Source organism: Microtus oregoni, unplaced genomic scaffold, assembly GCF_018167655.1.
Source record: "Microtus oregoni isolate MIOR12 unplaced genomic scaffold, Mior012 000040F_ref0000088, whole genome shotgun sequence".
NCBI classification, from domain to species: Eukaryota; Metazoa; Chordata; class Mammalia; order Rodentia; family Cricetidae; genus Microtus; species Microtus oregoni.
In genome coordinates, this window is record NW_024543207.1 from 10,056,766 (window position 1) to 10,084,341 (window position 27,576).

The window sequence follows — 27,576 nt, forward strand, 5'->3', positions numbered from 1 at the left end:
AGTGTTGGACCCTCCCTCGGTCTGCTGTGCCCAATAAGTTCTTGAGACTTGACTTCCCTATATGATTTTAATGCACCCATGTGTTGCTGTAGAATATTTCTTTATACTATATGAAAATATGCCATTGCAATTGATTTAATAAAGAGCTGAATGACCATTTTAGCTAGGCAGAAAGAGGATAAGCAGGATTTCTGGGGACAGAGAGCTCTGGGAGGAAGAAAGAGAGTAGCCAACAAGACACTGAATAACCAGGATGGGCGTAGTGAAGATGAGGTAACGAACACACTGAAGATTAAAAATATGAGTTAAGTAATTAAGAGCTAGTAAAAAATAATCATAAGCTAAGGCCAAGCTTTCATAATTAACAAAAAGTCTCCATGCCACTTTTTGTAAGCTGCAGGCCCAAGGAAAATTCCATTTATGGCATGCAATGTGGGAGTGCATGTTGGTAGTTTTATATGTAAATGGATTTTTCTTTGGATTAACAAAACACAAAAAATTTCATGGATACTTATTATTAATTATGTAAGCTTGGCCTTAGCTTAGTCTTATTCCTAACTAATTCCTATAACTTAAATTAACCCATATCTTTTAATCTACATTCATTTATGTGGCTTGGTTACCTTTACTCTGTAGTGTTCATCCCACTTCCTTCCCATCTGGCTGGAGACACCCTTTTTCCTCCCATAGCTCTATGTTCCCAGAAGTACCACCTAACCTCTTCTTGCATAGCTAATGGCAATTCAGATCTTTATTAAATCAGCCACAGTGACCCATCTTCACACAGCCAAATGAGGCAAATTGTTAAAAAAACACATAACATATTATATTATAATATATAATGTAGATTGTAATGTCTTTTATATATGTAATATAATGCTAATATAAAATACCATTGAACCAAAACACTGGTTTATAAACAAATATGTGTCATCCATGTTTTGAGTTTGATTTGTAGCATTTTAAAAGTAAGATTTATTTCTAAATAACTTACATAGTAAACAGCACATAAAGGCACATGTAAATACTTGTTAAGAGTTGGCAGGATCATTTGTTTTGTTTTTCATTTGTGACTCCTGGATTTTATACAGATGCATATTGTCCTACATTTGTATGTGACATAGAAATAGAAATAAATATGTCTAGGGGGATAAAGGTTACTAGTAGAAGGATGCGGCAATAAAAGCAGAATTGAGGAGTAGCAGGAGAGTATGATTAATATACAATATGCATGTGTACAAAATTTGTGAAAAATCTCAATAAATTTTGTAAGAAAATAAATTCTGCAAAACTTATTATACTTGTGTAAAGTCCAATTTGTGAAACAATGAGTTTTTCTGAGGTTATTTATAGGACTATAGGTGAGGGGTTACTTACAGAAATATAATTGACTCAAAGACACCTGCATCACCATAAACTGTCAAAGAATAGGTGACAGATAGCTCACTAATCCTGGAAATCAGGAGCACACAACAAAGCCCACAGGCAGCTCAGTGCGCTGGGTCTTTTCAGGTAGCTTAGTGTGAGGATTTTCCGGGCATGTAGGCTGGTTTCTGTCTCTTTTAGGCAACTCAGCTCATCTGATCATTTCTCTCCGTAATTCACACTGCTTATGAATGCTTGGAGAGGGAGAGGTACCAAGGAATATTGTCCCTTTAGGAGACTTTCGGCAGCTATCCAGTTGCTAATCCTGAGTTTGAGGCACTTCCCTGCAAGGTAGAATGTTTTCTCTCCTCTTAGAATGTCTTGTTGTCTGATTTAGGTCTCAGCTTTGTATATTAAAAAGTTACCCCGGGGAAGATGCTTTTGTTTCATTTTCCCTTGAACAACCTGTGCCTTAATGTGATTCCCTCCAAGATAGAAGGGTCTAATCTCAGAGGAAATTGCTACACAACTTCTAAACTAAATAACACCCTACCTCAAGTTGTTTATAATCATGGTATTTATCACAATGCCAAAAGCAAACTTGGAAGGCAAGTGCTGGCAAAGAACTGGCCGTGTTGTGATTGGTTTGATCATTGGTTTGAGGGAGAATTATGGGACTTTTTAGAATTTTTTGCTTGAAAATACATTGCATGCACAGATCTTATCAGGGTATTCTCTGAAAGACTGGAGGAAAATGAAGATGATGGAGGCATAGTTAGCAAAATTTCTGAAGAGAGGGACATTTAAGAGATTTTCACAAACTTTATTAATGCAACTGGTTTGATCAATTTGAATGCAGAAACTACGAAAATGAATCTTTTGCTTCACTGGAAGAATAGAGGCTGTTGACCTGGGGCTGAAAAAACACCTGCACTTGGGAAGATCCCAGAATGGTTGAGGGGGTCACTGTAGACAATAGAGAGCAGCTGTGTGATTATTCTGGGTCTGGGCTATCTCAATGTTATATCTGATAGACCCACTAATTTCCCTGCAAATTTAATTTCTCTTTAACACTATGTAGTGTTAAATTGTGGATATTTGCCATATATTTTCTATCCGTTCGTCTATGACAGGGCATTTGCCTTGTTCCTGATTACTGGCTATAGTGAAGAGCAGCAATGGAGACAGCAGAGCAAGTCCGTGTGGAGTAGGTCTTAGACACATTTTGGCATATGCCCATGTATGCAGCAGAACAACTGTGTCATATTTTTATGACAGTTCTATTTTTACTTTTGATGATTTTTATACATGCTCATTTCTAGAATGGCTGTATTAATTTGCATTTCTTCCAACAGAGAATGAGGGCTCCGGCTTTTCCAAAACATCACCTGCATTTGTAATCAGCTATTTTGGTGATCTTAGCCATTTCAAATGGAGCGAAATGACATATCTAAGAAAGTGGTTTGAATTTGCATTTCCTTGATTGCTAAGGATGATGTACACTTTATATTATTTCTTAGTCATTTTTATTACTAAGAGTTCTATTGAGAACTTTTTGTTTAAGTCCTTAGTCCACTTTTAACTGGCTCATTCTTTTCTGGAACTTTGTTTTCTTTTTAGATCTTTGTATGTTCTGTGTATTACACATCTGCCTGATATACATATGACAATGATTCACTCCAATTTTTAATTGTCTGCTTGATTTATTTTCTTAAAGAATATTTTATCTTTTTGAGGTCTCAGTTATAATTTCTTGGTCTTAATTCCCAGTCAAATGTGATCCAGCTCATAAAATCCTTTCCTATCCCAATATTTTGTAGCACACTGTCTATATTTTCTTCTACCCAACAACTAAAATCAGGTTTTAAAGGGAGAATAGAAAGACCTTTGTTTCTTAGAAAATCTCTCTCTGGTTGTTTTTTTATTAGTTTGAGAAAGGAAGTTATCAATATTCCACTATCTGGATGGATAAACTTAAGAAAGCAAACAGCATCATTACTTTTTAAAGATGATGATAAAGCATCTGATGATCAAGAAGCAAGGGGGAAATTCATTGACGAATTAGTGAAGGTCAACGGTGATGAAAGTCTGATGTGAGAATGCTTATAATCATTATGATGCTTATAATCCAAACGGAATGTGCCTATTTTCCAGTCCAGTCTTCGGAAAGCCATTGACCGTAGCAATGAGGCTGCCTCTACAGGACCTTAAGTTGCAAATAATTAATTGTGCTACCACCTGTTGATAGAGCAAGCCTGCTCCCTGGTGAGCTCTGTGATAGGCCAGTATGCCCTTGCCCTTTTGAAGGACTTACTACATTCTAACCCATCCTCGAATATAACTAAAGATTTGGATCCTCAGGGTCATTTCCTGATAAGTTTTCATAAACATTTGTGTCCAAGTTTCATACTCATTGAAGGGAAGGTGAGCTGTGCTGTAAGGATTTCGATTCCTCAATAGCTAGTCTGTTATACTCACTCATATGACCAGTATATCCTTGGATTGATGAAAACATAATCTTAAAATTATTTATTTATCAGTATGCTAATAGTATAGGGTAAAAGTATGGATGTAGAAATTTAAAAAGAAGACAAAGAGATGCTTCTATAGCTACTCAGAACACAATGATAATGACACAGTTGTGCACAGATAATCTATCCACTGGTGACATGGAACTGATAAAGCTTTTTGAAGGATTGCTTATCAATGAGAAAGACGTGACTGGTCTTGCGTCAGATTTTCCCAGCAATCGGAGAGAAGTAGTTATCAAGGGAGATTTTAATAACTTCTCATTCCTTCACTGATAGTTAAATTGCCACAATTATTTTGAATTATACTGATAATGGTAACAGTGGTAACGAAAGCCATATCAACAGTACAGAAAAACACATATGCCAAGCACTTTGTGGATTCATCACCAAACACGTAAAACAAGTGTCACTTTATGAAATCACAGAGATGTGGAAGACAAAGTAGAGCAAGAAAATGACAGAGTACACTGTAAACTAAGACGTCTACAGGCGACGGGAAGATGTAACCACCAATGCCTCCTCGTGTGAGGAAAGCACAGTTACCCAAAACGTACAAAAATCCAGCACACATTTCCATCAGAAGTCAGCACTACAGATCACAACTGCAAGCTACCTTTCTGAACTGCTGTATTCTACATAGATGGTACAGGCTCTGGTGTGATGCGCTGCTCAGTTGCCATGAACAACTGCTCTTTAGAGTATTAACTTTCTGTATCTCCGCTAAATACCTATTTTGTATACGTAGAAAACAATGACTGCTTAGAAGGATTAAGCATTTTCATCTCCTATAACAATGGCTAAAAGAAACTGTCCACACGGTGGGCTGACATAGTAGCATCCTTTTTTGTTGTTGTTGTTAGCTCATTGCATATAAATTGTTATACACAAAATTTTAAATTTTTACCTTTAGGCTATGTGTAAAAGGGGTACATGAAACATGAACGTAATCATATCTAAATGTCTTTTCAATCTATATCTTATTTATTTATTAAAGATTTCTGCCTCCTCCCCGCCACCGCCTCCCATTTCCCTCCCCCTCCCCCAATCAAGCCCCCTCCCTCATCAGCCCTAAGAACAATCAGGGTTCCCTGCCCTGTGGGAAATCCAAGGACCACCCACCTCCTTCCAGGTCTAGTAAGGTGAGCATCCAAACTGCCTAGGCTCCCACAAAGCCAGTATGTGCTGTAGGATCAAAACCCAGTGTCATTGTTCTTGAGTTCTCAGTATTCCTCATTGTCTGCTATGTTCAGCGAGTCTGGTTTTATCCCAGGGTTCTTCAGACCCAGGCCAGCTGGCCTTGGTGAGTTCCCGATAGAACATCCCCATTGTCTCAGTGTGTGGGTGCACCCCTTGCGGTCCTGAGATCCTTGCTCGTGCTCTCTCTCCTTCTGCTCCTGATTTGGACCTTGGGATTTCTGTCCGGTGCTCCAATGTAGGTCTCTGTCTCTGTCTCCTTTCATCACCTGATGAAGGTTGTGCAACCACTTTGGAAAGCAGTGTGGTGGTTTCTCAGGAAATTCGGGATCAAGCTACCCCTGGACCTAGCAATACCACTCTTGGGAATATACCCAAGAGATGCCCTATCATACAACAAAAGTATATGCTCAACTATGTTCATAGTAGCATTGTTGTAATAGCCAGAACCTGGAAACAACCTAGATGCCCTTCAATGGAAGAATGGATGAAGAAAATATGGAATATATACATATTAGAGTACTACTCAGCAGAAAAAAGAAAAAACCAATGACTTCTTGAATTTTGCATGCAAATGGACGGAAATAGAAAACACTATCCTGAGTGAGGTAAGCCAGACCCAAAAAGTCCTGTACTCACTCATAATTGGTTTCTAGCCATAAATAAAGGACATTGAGCCTGTAATTCGTGATCCTAGAGAAGCTAAATAAGAAGGTGAACCCAAAGAAAAACATATAGGCATCCTCCTGGATATTAACCTTCATCAGACAATCAAAGGAGACAGAGACAGAGACCCACATTGAATTTATATCTTAATAGATAGATAGATAGATAGATAGATAGATATTTGCAAATGTTCCACACTTTAAAATATAAAGAAGTCTTAAGCATTTTGAAAACATGATAATCAGGTTTCTTGGGAGGAATACTCTAATTTCAGAACATATAATTCCACATGAGAGTACTTTCTTACTAAAAGAAATGTCTGATGAAAGACATTGCACAAATATCTTTGTTTCCTAGTGAGAGAGGCTCATTTATCTCTCTGGTGCAGGAAATGCCAATTTTCTTGGAAATCCAAAAACAAACTTCCATGTGGCCCCAGTACTAAACTTGATGTAGACTTTATAATAAGAACTTAATATAACAATATTAGTCATACATCAAAAACAAGAATCCCTGTGACAATACATAAATGTGATATTTCATGACAAGTAGGCTTCATCCTATGAATGTAAGATTGGTTCAACAGCAGAAAACATGACAGATACCAAAGGTGAATTGGTGTTTGTCAGAATGGAGATGGGAGTGTTGCTCACAAACAGGAAGGATAAAAAGATGTTCGTATATGTGATTGTTGTACTCATATCAAAAACCTATAAACTCATCTTATCAGGGCATGAGTCAAGGATCTCTCTCTCTCTCTCTCTCTCTCTCTCTCTCTCCCTCCCTCCTTCCACTTCCCTCCCTCCCTCCTCTCTGTCATTCTCAAGCATTCTGTATATGCATGCTCATGTGTTTCTTTGCTAAAGTGCACTACTGTGACAATGTGTGCAATGTATGCTAGAGGTCAATGTTAAGCATCTCCTTTCGTTACTCTCAACCTTATTTTTAAACTTAGTATCTATCTCTAAACCCAAAGGTCACTAACACAGCAAGTACATAAGACCCAGAGATACTCCTATTTCTGTCTCCCTAGTATTGGAATTACATCCTCATGCCACTTGTATCATGATGGCCATATTTTTAAATGAGTACTGGGGATCCAAGTACATGTCTTCTTGCTTGCTTCACTGACTGAGGTCTCTTCCCAGCACAAGTGGTGTGTCTTTATCAAGGTCACTCTTTGATAGGTCCTCTATCGCATGGTTGGCCATAGCAAGAAACTTAAAATTTTTATTATTACAAACTGAAATAAGGGTGTATATCCTGTAAGCAGGATAAACATAACTGTAAGACATTGTCTTCTTATTTGTAAGATATAAGTATTTTATTGGAAAAGTAAAATGTAACTTAACCATATCCTATGCCTAATGTATATAATCCTTTGGTGCCTCTAAATTTGTTCTTTGTTTATTATATATTTCTTTAAGAATTTTACCTTGGAAAAACACACTGCCATAAATCATCATGTGTGCATGAACAACTACCAGTAGAATGGGAATCAAGCAGTTAAAACATGGGAGAAATTGAATACCCCCAATACGGAAAAAAAGTGTTCAAAATCAGAACCTCAAAGACATCAGTTAGAGAGGCCCGCATCCGGAAAGGTGCCTATCCCAGGAGGAGCCAGTTTCGTGTCTGTGCTGGCTGTCAGTGAGTTGTTCCTGATCCTGCTTCTGAGCTCGTTTATCATCATCATCTCAAGGAGATGATGGCTAATGATGGGTAATTGAACATCAGTGATTTGTATTTGTGAGGATGTTTATTTGCCTGTTGAACATGATTTTTGTTAATACAGTCATTTTTCAATCTCTGCCAAGGTGCAGTGATTCATATCAACATAGATCTAAAAAAGTGCAAATTAATTTCCTGCCATCAATTCACTTTTCCCCTGAGCAATTTAGGAAACAAGGATAAAAGGATGTATAAGATAGGTAAAACTCCCAGAAAAGTCTATTAGCTATTCACTTGGACCTTATGGGTTTTTAAAAGAAAACTTTCTGGACTGTATATAATTTTTTATATTATTTTAATATAAACAATATAAAAATCTAAAGTTATATTTACTTGTAATTTGTAAAACGTGTCTTTAATGATTATTATTTTTTACTTCCTTTTTTAATTGTGTTGGGTGATATAGTAAGAGAGATAATCATGTCTTGTAATCATTTTGTATAGTACCAAAGTCCTTTTAAAAGTAGACTTTTAAGCCTTAAAGATATTCAATCAAAATAAATCTTTTGACATGGAATCTAAATGTATGTGACCCATGTTTTTATTATCCTGTGTAATGATAAATATGCTGTGGTTATACTCACTTATTTTGTTATAGTGTAAAGGGGGAGAAAATGGCCAAAGTATATGCTACTGCTACATATGTATGAATATCTTGTTATTTTGTAAAGTGAATATGTCCTAATTTAAGAGTTTAAAAGGAAATTAAAGAGCCAAACTACAATTCATCATTCCATTTTGCTTACATTTGAAATAGAGGTCTTAAACTCTCCTATTTGAAGTAGTAGACACATAGAGCACATGAGTATGAACAATAAATATTCCTGATATGATATAGGTTAGTGTGGTGTTGAATGATATTTCACCTTGACATTTAGAATCACCCAAGAAGCAGATCTGGATGTGTGTTTATGAGAGACTATCTATGTTGCATTAACTGGTGTAGGAAGATCAACTTAATGTGGATGAAACCATCCCCTAGGCAAGGGTCCTGAGTTACGTAAATTAGAAAGAATGAAGAACACAAGCATTCCCCTCCTTTAGCTTCTTGACTATGGGTAATAGTGTAACCAGTGGTTTCTAGATTGTACTTTCTCCACTTTTTGTTGGGATTCCCTGAACCCTAAAATTTTGAATCAAAATGAACCATTTGTACCTTAAATCTCTTTTCTCGGGGCTTTTTATTGGGAACAAGAAGCACAACTATCACGGTTACTGAGGGTTTTAAGGAAGACTGTTTCTCTAAAATACGTAATGACTGATGAGGAAATTAAAACTCAGGTGGGATAATTTAAAAACTCCATTAAGGAATTAATCATCAAGTACATACCATGTAAGATAAAGCATGCAAAGAATAGGAGAAAAGAAATAAATCAACCCATGACAACTCAACAGAAATAAAAAGAAAAAGTCAAAGTGTAATGCTCAGAAATTTCATAATTCCTTGTTCAGTTCATTTTTTTTCTGAAAGGAGCAGTCAGAAAAAAGACCAGTCATAAATAATAATTTTATTTATATCTGTCTGAAATAAAATACATAAACCATTTTAAAGAGTCCATTTTAGGCATGGGAAATCAATTCAGAATGATTAATTAGAGACATATTTTAATTAAGTAAGTCTCCTTTATGTACAGAGAAAAGAACATCTTATTAATTACCATTGAATAAGCACTTGATTATCAAGACAGTAATATGAAACTCTTCTTTTTTCCCTAAACAACATGTAAGAGAATGCAACAGCAGACAAATGGCTGACTGCTTTAGACAATCAAACTCATCCACAGGAAATATGATGTGTTTCTTAGTGTCTGGCACAAGCTTCATGCCGTATTTGCTAATGTGATATGGAATTAGGATCATTTTGGTGGTACATGGCTTGGTTAATAACATATGCTAATTTTAAATTTGCATTTATCTAACGCTGTAGCCTCCAAACATGTATTTTATTATTATTTGACAGAAAAATAGTTTGCACCCAATCTGAGATATCTATCAATAGAGCTACCAGAAGTGCATTAAAATATGCAAATAGGAAAACTCAAGAGCTGTAATTCACCTACTTCCTATCTAGGCAGGAGCTACCTTTCGGTTTGTAGCAAGCAGAAAAGTCCCATGGTGCAGCTCCCAGTTATTCCCTAATTCTACAAATACTGAAGCCAGGAACACAAAAGTTGAGAAATAAAGAGCTTGCAATTGTGCTTCCATAGCCCAGGAGACTTGATGAGATACAGGCCAGGAGAAACAGAACCCAGTGCTGACAGGAAGGCTGCCAAGCTTAACCAGAAAAACCACATCCTGCTCTGGGAAACAAAGGCAGGCACTACTGCTCTTTTAGAAATCTTTCCTTTGAATGCAAATGATTCTCAAAGGTAGATTCTGAGAAGGCATCATTCTGTGTTCAGCAGATGCTTCAAACCATCCAGTAGAGAAAGAGTTAACTAGTATTAAGTAAGAACGATCACATTTACACACTGGTAACTGTGAGGAAAGGGTAGTTTACTGTGAATAGCACTTGAGGCACCTGCAGTGTCAGAGCACAGCAAAGACAGCTAAGTGACTGAAGGCCACCAGATAGCCATGATGTCCATAGCTGACAAAGCTAGAGTCAGAGATGGACATAGTGAGTACTTCAGCCATCCGTCACTGGGTGGGCAGCATACAAACCGCACAGAATCGCCTTCATATCCCTGGTTGGGCCACAGCAACAAGGATAGAGCTTGTAGGTTATTCATTGCCATGGTGCTTGAGGATTGAGAGCTCACAAATCTCAGTAAAACTTTTCTCATTTTTTTCTTTTACAATTTGTGATTTTAATCTCTAAAATCTTCTAGACAAAGTAGTTAGATGGGGTTCTTCTCTCTTGAGAACTCTTGTGGTATTTAGAAACTACACTTTTCCTTAAATCTCTCATTTGCTTTCTTAGTGTCTCTTAATAAATCATGGGTTATGGTTTTTCACTCCCATGAGAGACCGCATCAATAAACTTCTTTGAAGTAAGACACTGAAATCAAGAAATTTTTCTAAGGTATGGTTTTGTTGATGAGGAGTATTTGGCATCCTAGGTCCTTAGCGCATGCATGACAGGGTCAAGAAATCATCTGTAGCACTCAGAAACTTCTGTTTTACTACAAAGTGGAAAATTAAACTTTCATTCTGTAAGATTTCTTAGACCTTAAGGTTTGTTATTACCACCCCACACACGCACACACACACACACACACACAGAAACACTCACTCATCCACACACACACACACACACACACACACAGAGAGAGAAACACAGAAACACTCATCCACACACACACAGAAACACAGGAACACTCACTCATGCACACACACGCACACACAGAAACACTCACTCATGCATACACACACACACAGAAACACAGAAACACTCACTCATGCACACACACGCACACACAGAAACACTCACTCATGCATACACACACACACACAGAAACACAGAAACACTCACTCATGCACACACACACACACAGAAACACAGAAACATTCACTCATGCACACACACAGAAACACAGAAACGTTCACTCATGCACACACACACACACAGAGAAACACAGAAACACTCACTCATACACACACACACACACACACAGAAACACAGAAACACTCACTCATGCACACACACACACACACAAATACACATGTGCACGCACACAGTCACATGCTAGAACTCTAGATCATCAACAAATTAATAGAAATATAATGACTGCTCTTTGGTTTAGTTGCCTGTAAGAATTTTAGACTTCTGAATTCCCAAACTCTAAGGTAATAATAGGTGTTTTATGAACCACTAAATTTGTGATTATTTATTATACCATAATGGGAGCTCGTGAATATAGTTGCATGTTGTGATATTTACAAAAGAAGTTGGGAAGTTTAAAATGAACTAAATGTGAAAAATTATTGTAGGTAAATGGTAAATTTTGTTTTAGAAATCTCTTTATTCATGCATATATCTATAGTAACAGATGGTAGAACATAATTAATCTGGTTATATAATTTTCAAAGTATGTTGTAAATGACATTTGTAATGAACCCTTTTAAAAATTACTACGCATAGTTATAAAGAAAGGAAACTGGTAAACTCAATGTTAATCTCATTCACAGAGATAAGTTTTATTAAGGCATCTAAGGCACTGATGAAATTACTCAGCAGAAGGCATTTGCCACACAAACCTGAGCACCTGACTTTTATCCCCTGGAACCTAAGAAAAGAAAGATGGAGGGGGGAGGACCTTGGACTGCCCACAGGGCAGGGAACCCTGACTGCTCTTCAGGGACTGGAGAAGGAGGGGGAGGGAAGTGGGGCATAGGGAGTGAGAGGAGGGAGAGGGAAAAGGGAGGCGGGGAGGAGGTGGAAATTTTTAATAAAAATAAAATAAAATAAGAATAAAAAAGGAGAGATCATTGATGCCACACATTGTCTGTTTGCTCCACAGGACTACCCTGGCACACATGATTCCTTCCCAACACAAACATATACATTCATGATATTATAACAAGAATAATAACATCATATTAAGGTTAACTTTACAGAAAATCATTTAGTTATGCTCACAGTTAAATGAAAAGTTTAAATTTCTTATACAACAAAATATGAATGACATTTAACTAGTCTACATATTCAGATTTTACAAATTTTGTTGTCCAATTTTACTGAGTCTTTAGTCAGTATACAAATACACATATGACAGTATATACTTATATTTGTATTTATATACATTTGTGTGTCTCTTTTATTTTGTCACTATCATTCCAATGAATGAAGCAAGGTCTTTTTAGCATCAGAACTCTGCCTCATTTATCTTTACTGGACTCATTTTGATAATCTATCTTGGAGGTGGCGGCATTTTCGTATTACATGAGTCTTGGAGAGAAAGTACAAGTACATTATTTCCCTGCTGTTTTCCTCATGAAGAATGAGAACGTTGTCTCTTCATTAATCACAGCTTCTCCATGTACAAGGTTCTTGGTCTGCACTTTTTCTCTTCAGTCATATTTCAGTGTATTGCTTCATTTCCTGACATTTTCCACCGTGTAGAATACATTCAAGGTCATTGTGGTAACTTAACTCTATTTACCTGAAGTTTTAAAACTTCCTATTTGAAAATTTCATACATCAATATAGACTGTTTCCTCCAACTACTCCCATACTCCCCATAACTTTTTTCTTCCATCTTCATGAACTCTTTATGTATTTAATTTTTAATTTATGTTTTTGAGTGTTATGCACAAAAGTATACTTATATCCTACACAACATGCCTGGTGTCTGCAGAGACCAGAGGAAGGTACTCTATCTCCCCGAATCAGAGTTACAGATGTGAACTGTCAAGTGGGTGCTAGAAATTGATTCTAGGACCTCTGAGAGAACAACGAGTGCCCTCCACTAAACACGATAGCAGACGCTTTGGATATTCATATACTATTTTTTTAAGTCTACTTCATGTGGGAGTCCCTCTGTGTGCTGTGATTCGCAATAATGAATAAGGAAACTGCCCTTTCTTGTTTATAGGGCAGAACTTAGGTAGGTGGAGAAGATGGAACTGGATGTTGGGAGAAAGAAGGGCGGAGTCAGGAGATGCTATGATGCCACCTTCAGAGTCAGACATGCTGGAAATTTGTTGGTAAGCCATGATCTCGTGGTGATATACAGATTAATAGAAATGGGTTAAATCAATATGTAAGAGTTATCCAATAAGAAGTTAGAGCTAATAAGCCAAGTAGTGTTTTAAATAATACAGTTTCTGTATGGTTATTTTGGTTCTGGGCGGCCAGGACAAACAAGTGGGCCTCTCCTCCTATATGTACTAAGTTCACAATTTTTTTTAAGAAATCTTTTTATGAAAGCTGTTCCTTGTAATATGTTGTAATGCTGTAAGTTGTTAGGCTTTTCCACTACGGGTAGAAAAAATGTGACTAAGTTCCTACCTCAGATTTCTTAGCACCATCTCTCCTCAGGTCTCACTCATGCTGGGCTTCTCTTCTGCTATTCATCCCCGTGTTTCCCATTTGCAATTCTCCACCCATTTTCTCATAGATTCACCCTTCACTATGAATTAGGATAACTCTCCCAGTCTCTAAATTATAAAGAAAAACTGATTTAAAAATTACATAAAATATTTTGCAGCTGGGAATTGTGTATATTTAGTTCTCTGTTTACATGGCTAGCTCTCATCTCAATATACATCTCTAACTTTTTATTTTACCAGGGGTCAATGTACAAAGGAAAGACACATTTGACAGTAGATCCTCCTAGTATACTGGGAGTGATAAGTTGTTCTAAAGGCCCAACATAGGTGCTGTCATAGAACACAATATTAAAGAAAATCTAGTGGAAACTAGTTGAGATGATGCAAGTGTTACACATGCAAACACACACTCACACACACACACACAACCAATGCACTTTCCATATTGAATTTGACGGAAAGGATATTCTATGGTTGTATATCTGTCCATTTTATGAGCCAATATCAGAACGTACTCAAGAAACCCATGGAAAGACTGACCTTGCATTAATTGGAACATTTATGATTAATCAGTGCGGTGTTATTGTCAATATCCCTGATTTACTTATTATTGCTGCTGTATTCCAAACTTTCCAACTCATTATAGCCCCCTTTCCTACCATTCCACAGATAATCCTGGTAAATATGAATTGTACTGAACCCTCCAACAACAGTGGGACCTGCACATTTGCTCACAAGAAGAGACATCTAGACTAATTGGGGAATCGCCCTCCCTGTATATGTCATGCTAATGACCACTGACAGTGATAAATGTATAGGATTTTGCCAGCACACTGAGTCCCCATCTGAATGGTAGTAAAACAAATGAGGTTTGCAGCAGTTTTACCACCGCAGAATACACTGTTCTTATCAAGTATTTCAGCATCCAGGAACAATTCTTCAGGGGAAATGTTTGAATGGAAGCAGCAGACTTAAGCTTTAGTGTCATTATAAATTGATTATGAAATCCAGAGGTCAAGATTCCATATAAAAAGTAGAAATCTTGCTCGAAACCGCAGAAAAATTGCTATAGAAATGAGTGTAGTATGTGTTTTCTCAAAAAGTCAGTATTATCTGTAGTAACTGTTTCCAGAAGGTAAATAATAATTCTCCCCCAAAGAATAGACCAAAATGTCCAGGTCTTGGTTAACTAACTGCCATCTTCCCTAAGTATTGTTCCTGATTCCAACTTAAGAAAAACCTACTATAATTATTGACATATCACACACACACACACACACACACACTTCTGTATGCACTATAATCATCTTTGTCATCCCTATCAAAATGAGATATTTTTATTTTTTATGTTTTTAAGATTTATTTTATTTTACACGTGCGTTTTGACTGCATAAATATGCATGTCTGGTAATAACAACACAAATCACAAGATGGCATCAGACACAGTAGACCTGGAGTAACAGATGCCTGTGAGTCACCATGCAGGGGCTGGAAACTAAGCTAGTTCACTACAATCAGTGTGCTTAACCACTGGGCCATTTATCCAATACTCAGTCCTAAAATTTTGGTGCTAATTTTATTTTTAAAACTATGATACTTGAGAATGTCCCAGATTTGTCTTTCTGAGTAGAGGTATACAAATCAGATATTATAATGGGATCTTACCTATAGGTTTCCATGCCAACAGCTGTAAGATCAATTCCTCTGCTTATTTAGTTTGTTTATGTTAACTTTAGTGGGATGGGTCTTGAAAAATTGTCCATTCCAGCTAGAAAGTCAGGATTATTTTTGATGTTATGTCTATTTCTTTCATGGTAGTCCTCTTTACAAAATCATGTTTTTCTATTTAATTCACTAACTACTATATTGATATTTTTCTGTGTCTTAGTTGTCTTAGTTTACTTATGCTCCTGAATATTTTTCCATTTCCCTTCATAAACAAATCTCTATGATATTAACGTTGAGTGAGTAATCTATTTTATAGAGACCTATTTCACTTGTATTTACAAATTTCCTGAAAAATATATTTATATAAATGCTTATATTATATGTATACATGCTAATATATTAATAAATGTAAATATATAATTTTTTAATTGCCAAAGCACATGTAGGAGGCAAAGAGACTTTTGTCTTCCCTTTATTTCTATTCACTTTGTAGCCCTTATTATATAGAATCACACTATAGTACTTCAGATATGGATTATAATTTTTTCATTGTTTAATTATCAATATGTGTGTTATTATGTATCTGTGTATGCATGGTTTTTATCTTCCTTTATTTATTCAATTTATTTCTCATTACTCCCTATAATAACATCCTTCAATTTCTTAGAGGGATGTCTTCTCCTCAGTGACAGGGGACTGTCTTCCCTTATGATAACACTTGGTTGTGCTTCTGGTGTTTGCTTGGTCTGGGTAGATGGAAATAATGACAGAAGACAATAAAAGGACATGTAAGCGTAAGTAAGGGAATGGTAAAGAGAGAGAAGGTCATTTATTTGGTTCCCTATGAAAATTACACTTTTTTGCTCCGTGCCTCCTCTTAAGCCATGACCTCAAGTATACAAAGTATACATAATTACCATTAAATGTTCCATTCTCAAATAAAATCACTACAGGGATTAAGGATTTACATTAAAGAGGACTTCCATCTTCAGAACGAAACCGTGACAGAGCTTCAGGACAGTAGACTCTAATCAAATTACCTTCTAAGCAGGAGCACTGACTGATGAGGACACTAAGAGAAGCGTAGGCTCTGGGGTATCAACTTATTGTTAGAGAATTTGTCCTGCTATTTCAGTCTGCTCATTCCACTTTCTTGGTTTTTCTCATATGTGTGAAAATTATATTCATGCAACTGAATTCATATATTGTTATTCAGAAGACAATTGGTAGAGATATTTGTTGATGGATTCTACCAGTGAGTTTTTATGAATGCTAATATTATAACAGACAAGTTTCTAAATTACAAGAATGTTTATTTAAGCAGTAATTGGTGTTGTAGCACTGAATATCCTTGCGCCAAATATTTGATTAACACATGTCATTTGAAGAAGTCTCTGCATGGTTTTTTTCTTTCAAGTAAACATATTCACGTGACTTTGCTAACTATTTAAATTAAACAATCCAAATATTTTATAAACATCTAAAATTCTGAAGCAAACTAATAAAATAAAAATTACCACACATGCCATCTGCTTTCTTTTCTATGTAATACACCAATTTCCGTCACAACAGAATGGTTTCTTAGAGTACAGAATTAAGCTTTAAAAAATCTTTATTTATTAACAATAAATGCTGACTTAGTTCTTACTGTAGTTTAATAAAATCTCTTTAAAAGGAAAGATAGGACAATTGGTATCAAGGAAGGCTGAAGAACATTTGCATTCAGGAGACTTACTGAGGCGGAAAGCTCATTGCCGGTTCAAAGCCAGCCTGGGCTATATCGCCTAGCCCCTGTGTCAAACTCCCCACACTCTTCAAAGATCCCAAAATAGCACTGAAGAAAGTGTTTTGTTGTTTTAAAACCTCAATATCGGGCACTGTGACACTCCTAAATCAAGCTCCAAATAAGAATGTGGATGCAGTACTTCTCATAAGAAGAGAATAATCATTTTGCCAAATCTTGATATGGCATTTATAATTATTTTACTTGTCATCGTGTAAAAGACCAATAAAACTTTTATCTTCAATGTGTTTGCAAAGAATGTACAAATATACCATATACTATATATGAAAGCTTTGGGTCAACCTATAAAAATTTAAGATATATGAGGTAGTCTATATGAAGGTGTAAGTCACAAACAATGCCACACCAGTTTGGAATTATGATTAATATGGTGATATTTACTTAAAGGGGAAAAAACTTACAGATCACCGTCCCAGACAACAGCCCTCTGAGCAACCAGGAAGGGAGTCTAGTCGCCGGCAGAGCAGGAAGTGAAGAGAGAGAGGAGAGGGATGTGGCCCCCCTTTTTTTATTATTATTTATTATTATTATTATTATTTTTTTTTTTTTTTTGGTTTTTCGAGACAGGGTTTCTCTGTGGCTTTGGACCCTGTTCTGGAACTAGCTCTGTAGACCAGGCTGGTCTCGAAGACCACGCCCCAATGGGCTGGTATCTCAGTGGCTATAGGCTGGAGGGGCAGAAGGACCTCCCGCAACATCTATATTTGTTTTCAGACAAGTCATTGTGTGCATTGATTTTAAATGTTTGTTTTTTGATATTTCTCTGCTCTCATAGAATGATTTTTTTCTCCTGAGTTTGGGTAGTCTAATAATAGATTACATACACAATAAATGTGTGATGTTCAAAGAGGAAGAAATCTTTCAGCAGACAGTTCAGTGACTGGTCTAGCAGACTTCATTGTACCAGTCTTGCTCACAAATGTAGCTCCATTTCATGGAACATTTATTATCTCAACAACCAAATATGCCATTGCCTCGGCTTGGTAAACATAACAAGATGCCAGTTGTAAATATTAATAATAATTTCCTCCTGGAAATAAGTTACCTCAACACATTTGAATTTATCAAATACCAATGACAGGATGTAGATACTTAATGTGATTCTGAGTGAAATTAATGTAAGAGTTTCTTCATGTCCCTTACCATTTGATGAGCTATCTCTAGACACAACACATCTTTTTAATTCCTGAAAAGAGTTTTCCTGGCCTCTGTGTAAATATATGAATTTACAAAATCTTTCTCTTGAGTGCATTTTTTCATGATGAGGGTTTGACAGCAATTTTATTTGTGTTTACTTTTGGTCAATCACAAATGAACATATAATACATGCATGGCACTGGGAGTATTACTTGAAAGCATAAGAAATCTAGTTGGTATATTGTCTTCCTGATTAAATGTTAACTCCATTTAGATCCAATTCACATATGTATATATTTTAGGAAGTTTCTGCATTGCTACATTTCCAAGTGGCTTTATCAAAAGGCCTTTATTGTTAGTAATTTCTACCCACATTATTTTCTTTACCCTGCCCTTCCATCATCCTTACCAGTAAATTCTCTTGTTCTATTTAACTCTTTGTCTTATTTGGGGCAAGTATTATTGTGATGATACAATATGACCAAAAGGAAATTGGCGAGAAAGGGTTTATTTAGCTTGCATATCCTTAACCATAATCTATTGAGGAAAATCAAGACAGGAACTGACAAAAACCTGAAGGCAAAAGTAGATACAGAAGTCAGGAAAGGTATGGTTTACTGTTTTGATACCCTTCGCATGATCTGCCTTTTTATAGAACCCGGAACTACCGGCTTGGCCCTCCAACATTAATCACTAGGTAAGATGTTTTACAGGCTTACCTATGGCCCCATCCTCTGCAGGCCATTTTCTTGACTTAGTTTCCCTCCTCTCAGATGACTGCAGCTCGTGTCAAGCTGAGATAAAAGTAGCCAGCTCACCATTTATTTTCTTCATTACAACAAATTCTAATTCCCCTTCTTTGGATAACCATCCCCCCTCCCCCCGCCAACTCTTACTGACTACAAACTTGTGTGGTTATTTTAAATGAAACACATGTACCTAAAGCAAAGAACCTAATATCCACAAATAAGATAAACCATACAATATTTATCTTTCTGGGTCTGGGTTACCTTACTCAGGAAGATTGTTCCTAGCTCTGTTCATTTTCTGCCATTTAAATTATAAATTATTTAAAGATATCAAATTTGCAGAGCAGAATAATGGCATGAGGATTGGAATAGAACTGTCTTTGAGTTGGATGAATTTGAGAGCATTTAAATACAAAGTCTGCCTGGGATCAAGAAAAGTGGTTGCAGAATAATTTCTCTCCCTCAAATTATAAACTTATAAACTCTCCTGGGGAAACTTGACATTATTCTAGAAATAAATTTAGGATGTTAAAGAAAGAGATAGCCACTGGAAGAAATATCAGAAATCTGACAGGTTGTATAGTAAAGGAAAATTGTATGTGTTAACAAGTTTTGATATAATTTAGAGACAAAAATTATAAATCAACACACTGAATAAGAATAAAAAATAGTGCATTGAATTAAATAGTCTAAAAATTCTCAATACTAACTGTAATGATAAAATATGAACAAACTTTCCAGTATTAGAAAAATGAAAATCAGTTTTCAATAGGAAAGCTACATAAAGAATTAAGTTCTATTGGACCAGCACAAAGGAAAGCTGAGACAAGCATATTGTTGCAACTATGACTGGGTTTTGAGATGTGTTCCAGGCCAGAGTAGAGAATAGAGAAAAGCTTAATGTCAAAGAAAAGTCAAAAATATCTATGCAAAAAAGGAAAAAGTACTGCTGACATTAAGAAAATAACTAAAAATATTGCCAATTTTTTTTAAAAAAATAGCATACTGAGTTAAAAAGTTATTTGTTGAAAATTATTCAAAGCAATGCATTAGCTGTATTTTAGCATTACTGAACTTTAAATATAATATATAAAATATAAAATAAAAATGCATAGGCTCATTTGGATTTAAAATAAAGAAACATAACTTTATATAGTTTATGATTCCATGTTTATATAATGCAAAATATTCTAAGGATGAAGCACTACAAAACGTTCAACTTTAACTTCACATGAAATATAAATGATGCAAATATGTATGACCAATTTATTATAAATACCAAATAGAAGCTGTTTAAACATAATATCAGTGTTAAAAATAACATTTAAGATAGTATCAGGTAAATTACTCAAAATAATAGCATATAATATCAAATATCTAGTAATAACCAATATTACAATGTTATGTTACAGCTGTAGCTCAGGGAAAAAGCCTTTCCTAGTACCTGATAAGGTCTACATTGTAAACTCACTCAACAATAACAAAAATAAGAACTTGAAGCACTATTACAGGGGAAATATATTTTAGTGAAGTAAGGTAAGACACATTGAAATACAAATATTTGATGCTATTTAATGTATGATCTTAATGTAATTGATGTCAATTATCTACAAATGATTAATAAATTAAATGTGGCTTCTTTCCTATATTTTTCATGTAATATGATGATTTTAATATAATACAGAAAAGATGCTAATATTAATTTGTTGGAAAAAAATACTGAATAAAATAAAATTGGCCTTTGGGTATTATTTTCCCAAAACCCAATACACAAATCTTTACCACAAACTACTGATTTGAATCTAACAGAAGTATTTTGTAATACTTGCAACATTACTACCAATAAAAATATTGCATATGATTTTAAAATGTTCAAAAATATTGACATAAATATACTAACTTGAAATATCTGGAAATTTATTACTCCACAGTGCATCACATCAAGCCAAAAATTCAACCTTCATCAATAGGGTTTAACATCAAGGAATCTGTCTCCTTCACCTATTCCCAGTGCCTAGAAATCATCACTTGCTACAACTAAGAGTCCTGCCGCTGCACCGTGCCCCCGTGTCTGCTCTCTGTGCGCTGGCACACTTGCGAGCTTCGGGCAAGGGGCTGGAGGTTGAGATACACAAACACACACAGACAGAGAGACAAAAACACGGGTCATCCTTGAATTCACCAAGAATGCCCCCTTTATTGTATTTAGGGGCAGATTAGATAGAGATAGCCTGGGCTATCCATAAATCTAAAGGATTCAGTGGGCAGGGGAACGCATGAAGTGAAGATAGCAGCAGTATGGAAATTTCCGATGAAAATCCCTGTTTTACACATTGTTATAGCTGTTTAATCTCTTTTCTGCAGAGGTAAATATTATGAACCTATTAGTCACCCATCGTTTGTGCAGAAAAATGAAATGAAAATTCCTTCTCTTCACCATTGGAAGCCCCACATCTTTATTTTCCTTGGCTCTTAAAGGAAACGTGGACTTTTTTCCACTGCCACATTGTAACGAGACCTTCAGCCACAGTACAAGAATAATGGAGGCTTTGCCTTTGATTGGACGCTGATTAATTGAATGCAGGACAGGAGTGATGCCTAAGCATCGTTATTCTGAGAACCTAATGAGTACGTGGCTTCTTTTCAGTAACGAATCCTTTCTTTTCTTACCTTTGGAGGGGATAAAATATTATATAAACGGGAGAATAACAATGTGTATGAACACTCAGAACAAAATGGTACTTAGAAGAATAATAGTAATTACAGTATTATCAGTTCTGAGGAAATGGATGCTGACACTTCAAAACAGCAGGAAGAGAGTTACGATCAGGAACCATTTAGAGTGAGTACCATAATCATAACATTTACCCAATCTTTCTGGTCACTTGCTGCTTGTTTTTCCTCAAGGGTTGGTTATATGGTAGTTTCAGATTAATTAGAGTTGTATTCTTAAACTACATGTTGGTTCCACATTCATCATGGAAACTCATACTGTTTTTCATTACTTGCTAATTATCTTGTGTGCATTAGTCACCCTTCTGTAATTAAATTGTAACAGAACCGAAGATATGAACTAACTCTAATAATTCTTTTTAAAAATCTCCTTCCGCATAGCCTGCATAGAAATCTTAATAGCTTCTTGTTAATCTTTTACAAAATAGTTCTATAAACAAATATTTTAAGTGGCTAGACTATCACAGAATAAAAATATTGGAAATTTTGGCTTCATGATAGCTTTGTCCCCCCACATGTATTGTGAATTTATTGTTTTGAAAAATAATTAGATTTTAATTTAGCATGAAATTTTTCTTGGTTTTATTACCATTTCAGCAATACCTATTATGGTATAAAATTTTCATTCAATAAAAGTATCTACAGATACACAATGGGTGACACATTTTAAATGGTATGCACTTCTCTCCATCGTCATTATACATTTGAATTGTTTGCTTTAATTACTGTTTGTTTTTCTACAAATTTTTCAACACAAGTGAAATAGTAGTAATCTGATTATTGAAGCAAGTAAAGCAATTAAAAATAGCAGACTGCACAATGTACATCTTCCCTTGCCCGTGGTTTAGGGCAATTATTCTTAGTTTCAGTCTTGGACAATGCCCCATATTTTTCATTCTCATTTACTAGTTATTTTGTATATCTTGGGCTGAAAAACACTGTAAGTTGCTTAAATAAGCCAAGACGAGAGTTAAGTTACACTTGCAAAGACAGGAATATTGCACTTTATATATCTTTCTAATGTAGTAAAACTAAACTGAGCAGAGAAACTGAAAAACAGAGTGTTTTCCTACCATCCCTACAGTCCCGTATTTGGTTTTCAACAGCAGTAAAAATAAATAAGTAAAATTATTTATTGACTACATATTATATTTTCCTGATAATAAAGTAGCATTTGTTGTTCTAGAATCGAGAAGACCCATTTTTTGCACCTATTCAGAAATTACTTAACTCTTAACTTCCTACATTACACTTTTCTGTTGATACAATAAAATAAATTTACAGAGATGAATGCAATTTTGGAAGAAAGGTTAGATTGTGGCTCACACTTCTAGATATTAACCTACCGTTGCCTGCAATTTGCAGTGGCAGAAGCTTAGGACAGACAGCCATACTGCATTTTCAATAGCAGTATTTCCTTCCCCTGAGCCCTGTTTATATATCCCAGGATACCATCCCAGAGATCCGCCATACACAGTGTGTGGGTGTTCCTACCTTATCTAACTTAATCATAATAAGCCATTACAGGAATGCCTGGAGTCGTTGTTATTTCAGGTGATTTTCAATTAAGCATCTGAAGTTAATCATGATTTGTTTCAATATAAACAAAGCTTGGGTTTAAGTCCTCCTATAGCTAAAAGTTTGTATTGCAAATGACTCAAGTACATACTTTTTCGGTGTGTACCTTGTTGAACCACATTGTCTCTAAATTCCACTTGATCGCTTTTAAATCACTGCTACAACTCATTAGAGAAGTTTAGCGTCTAAATATTTACTGTCCCACTGTGTAGGTATGAAGGGCACGGTAAGTTATCCCACGTTTGTCATAATGACTTGGGGAAATCTGTTCTGAAGCTTCCGCAAATATTGACCAAATTCAGATTTATTGATTTTAGCACTGAGCCCACTACTTTGTGATCATTAATAAAAAAGAATCTTTTCAGTAATTCAAATGGACTTGCATTCCCTGAATACCTCTTATAGAAAACAATCAATTTTTTTGCTGCCTTCTTGTACATCGTATCTTGGCTTCTGTGTGCTCTATTGATGCCTTTAAACCTCCACGATAATCAGAGGCTGTCACTAAATTTAGATATCATTTGATTTGTAACTATAATCCATAATTTCACCTTCAAAATTCTTTCACAGAAGTACCCAAAGTCATTTTTGAGTAAGTAACTATAAACAAGGAATCTTGGGACACCTATTAAATTAAGTTCAGCAAGTTAATAGGAGCTGTTTCTTAATGGTCTTACTTATTTGAAATTAGAAAAACATGCACCAAACTTTGCTTCCAATATTGTTATCCATCAGTGCAAATTTATTATGCACTTAACAAAGTATTGTCTGACCAGTGAGTGAAAACAGCTAAATCACAAAAATTTAAAGAAGCCCACACATGTGCATTATAGCTAGCTACAACCAGCTGCCATGAACACACAGGCATTGCTTGTTTCTCACTTCCATGTTTCTGAATACCTCAGCAAGACCTGCCAGCTGACAAGAACGGCACACATTATAAAAGAATAATTATATGGAAGAACTGAACTCACAGCACATGACTCCAAATTTCAGGGTTCTATGCAGAGGAAGAAGAAAGTAAACACCTTTGACATAGGAATCACAGGAAATAAATGCAAAAGAGGAAGCATCCAGAGACTAGTGATGTGAAGAAATGACACACAGGCATTTTGGAGATCCGGGTATATATGTAGGTCGCTTAGGAGCATTCTTCTCATGAGGAGAATATTGGGACAAAACAGAGAGACATTTCACAAATTCCACGTGCACCTAAACAACCTTGAGCAGCAGTTAAACTTATCACACTTCAACTTCCAAGTTTGTAAACACTGTCTCATGGTTGCTCTCAAAAATCCACCAAATAATTATTAAAGCCTGACATGAATCATCTGCTATCATAGATAGGAGGATAACATTGTCAGAATTAAATATTTTAGTTAACTTCAAAATATTTTAATGCACATTCTACAAAAAGTAAGGCTTACAAAATATAATTCAGTGATAATCATTTTCATGTACTCAGACTTCAATAGCAAGACAAAGAACTCTGCTCCCCGCCCCGAAAAATGAACCCTTGAAAACACATGTAGGCACATCTGCGAATGTTTACATACCATTTTAATTCCTGGAATGTTCTATGCCATTTTACCACATAACCAAAGTCACATACAACTTTTTCTCAAGTCTCAGAAGTTTATAGTTTCCGATGGGATTTAGGTAGCCCTTCATTTCTAAGAACAGAAGGGAAAATAGGTACCATATGTGACTCTTAAAAGTGTTTGTGGGGCTGAACCCTAGAAAATAATTGTAGTCAACGCATACCTGAAAAACAATGGGGTAGCTACATGAGGCCTCGAGCAGTTTCCCGTGTTACAGTTAAGAATTCATTATAGTTGCATCACATTAATTTTGTATTTTATATCACTTACTTCGGTTTTTTAGTACAATGATAAAGCACTATAATATCTTTCACTTTGTAGAGAATCTGTCTTGAGACCAGGAAACAGTTATGTGGGCTTCTCTATGCCTTAGAGAAACCAAGATTTATTTCTTTGTTTTGGTTTTATTGTTCTGTTAAAGCTACTGCTATTCTGAGGTTTTCTCTTGCTTTTTCAATGCCTGAAACCAGTAAGGTTGAGCTTATATGAAAATATTCAGAAAATTTAAATGTACGTTTTAGCTGGCCTGCAGCGCCTTAGGTTTTAAATCTTTCTTCATAAAACAATCAGAGCACTCATTGCTTTTGCACAAGCCTGAGGCATAAAAAAAAAACATAAACTTCATTTTGAAATTGTTCTTGAATCTCTAAATATATATACAGAATAGAATAACTTGCATATAAAAGAATAATACAACTAAGAATTTTTCCTTAGGCAAATTAATAGCTAGACCCTTTCCTTCACTTCAGTTTCCTCAGGATAAATATTTGAAAAACTGAACATTGTAAGCAATTCAAAGTCCTTACTCAATGTAATTTCATATTGAAAGAAAATCTTTTCCGAATTTAATGCACATTTTAATTTGTAATTTGAAGAAGCAGCAAGCTTAATTTTTATAAAATCAGGTTTATGTTAATGTATTAATATATTTCTGTTTTGTAACTGAAAGCTCATACCCAATTATAAAATCATCAATAGTCTAGTTTCCTTATCACATAAGTATTGCTCCTGTATGCACAATTCAACTTTGTGTAAAATTCTTATTAGAAGAAATCTTTAAAACAAATTGTTATTCATATTGTGAAAACTTAAGATCAAGAAACTAGACTTTAAAATGCTAATTAACCCAATTAAAAAATGGGGCACTGAACTGCACAGAGAATTCTCAACAGAAGAAGTTCAAATGGCCAAAAGACACTTAAGGTCATGCTCTATCTCCTTAGCCATCAGGGAAATGCAAATCAAAACAACTTTGAGATATCATCTTACACCTGTCAGAATGGCTAAAATAAAAAACACCAATGATAGCCTTTGCTGGAGAGGTTGTGGAGAAAGGGGTACCCTCATCCTTTGCTGGTGGGAATGCAAACTTGTGCAACCACTTTGGAAATCAGTGTTTCGGTTTCTCAGGAAATTCGGGATCAACCTACCCCAGGATTCAGCAATACCACTCTTGGGAATATACCCAAGAGATGCCCTATCATATGACAAAAGCATTTGTTCAACTATGTTCATAGCAGCATTATTTGTAATAGCCAGAACCTGGAAACAACCTAGATGCCCCTCAATGGAAGAATGGATAAAGAAAGTGTGGAATATATACACATTAGAGTACTACTCAGCGGTAAAAAACAATGACATCTTGAATTTTGCATGCAAATGGATGGAAATGGAAAACACTTTACTGAGTGAGATAACCCAGACCCAAAAAAGAGGAATATGGTATGTTCTCACTCATAAGTGGATTTTAGCCATTTACAAAGGACATTGAGCCTATAGTTCTTGATCCTAGAGAAGCTAAATAAGAAGGTGAACCCGAAGAAAAACATATAGTTATCCTCGTGGATTTTGGAAGTAGACAAGATTGCCAGGCAAAAATTGGGAACTTGTGCCGGGCTGTGGTGGCTCATGCCTTTAATCCAGGCACTCGGGAGGCAGAGGCAGGCGGACCTCTGGGAGTTCAAGGCCAGCCTGGTCTACAAGAGCTAGTTCCGGGATAGGCACCAAAGCTACAGAGAAACCCTGTCTCAAAAAAACCAAAAAAAAAAATGGGAACTTGGGGGGTGGGGGTGGGGTGTAGGTAAGGGGAGATGGTGAGAGACAAGTGAGAAGGAGAGAATGGGGAGAGCTTGGGGGAATAGGAGGGTTGGGATGAAGGAAGAGTGGATATGGGAGCAGGGAAGAAAATATCTTAATTAAGGGAGCCATTTTGGGGTTGGCAAGAACCTTGACTCTAGAGGGGTTCCCAGGTGGCCAAGGAGATGTCCCTAGCTAGTTCCTTGGATAGCTGACGAGAGGGAGCTTGAAATGGCCCTATCCTATTGCCGTACTGATGAATATCTTGCATATCACCATAGAACGTTCATCTGGTGATGGATGGAGATAGAGACAGAGACCCACATTAGAGCACTGGACTGAGCTTTCAAGGTCCATATGAAGAGCAGAAGGAGGGAGAACATGAGCAAGAAAGTCAGGACCGCGAGGGGTGCGTCCACCCACTGAGATGGCTTGACTGATCTAATGGGAGATCACTAAGGCCATTTGGACCTGAACCGATGGAGCATGTGATCAAATCGAAATCTGAATGTGGCTGATGGTGGAGGCTGACGGAAAAGCCAAGGACAATGGCGCTGGGTTTTGATTCTACTGCATGGACGGGCTTTGTGGGAGCCTAGTCTGTTTGGATGCTCACCTTCCTGGACCTGGGAGGAACAGGGAGGACCTTGGACCTACCATAGGGTAGGGAACCTTGACTGCTCCTTGGACTGGAGAGAGAGGGACGGAAAGGGGGAAGGGAAGGAGGGAAGGGAAGTGAGAGGAGGGAA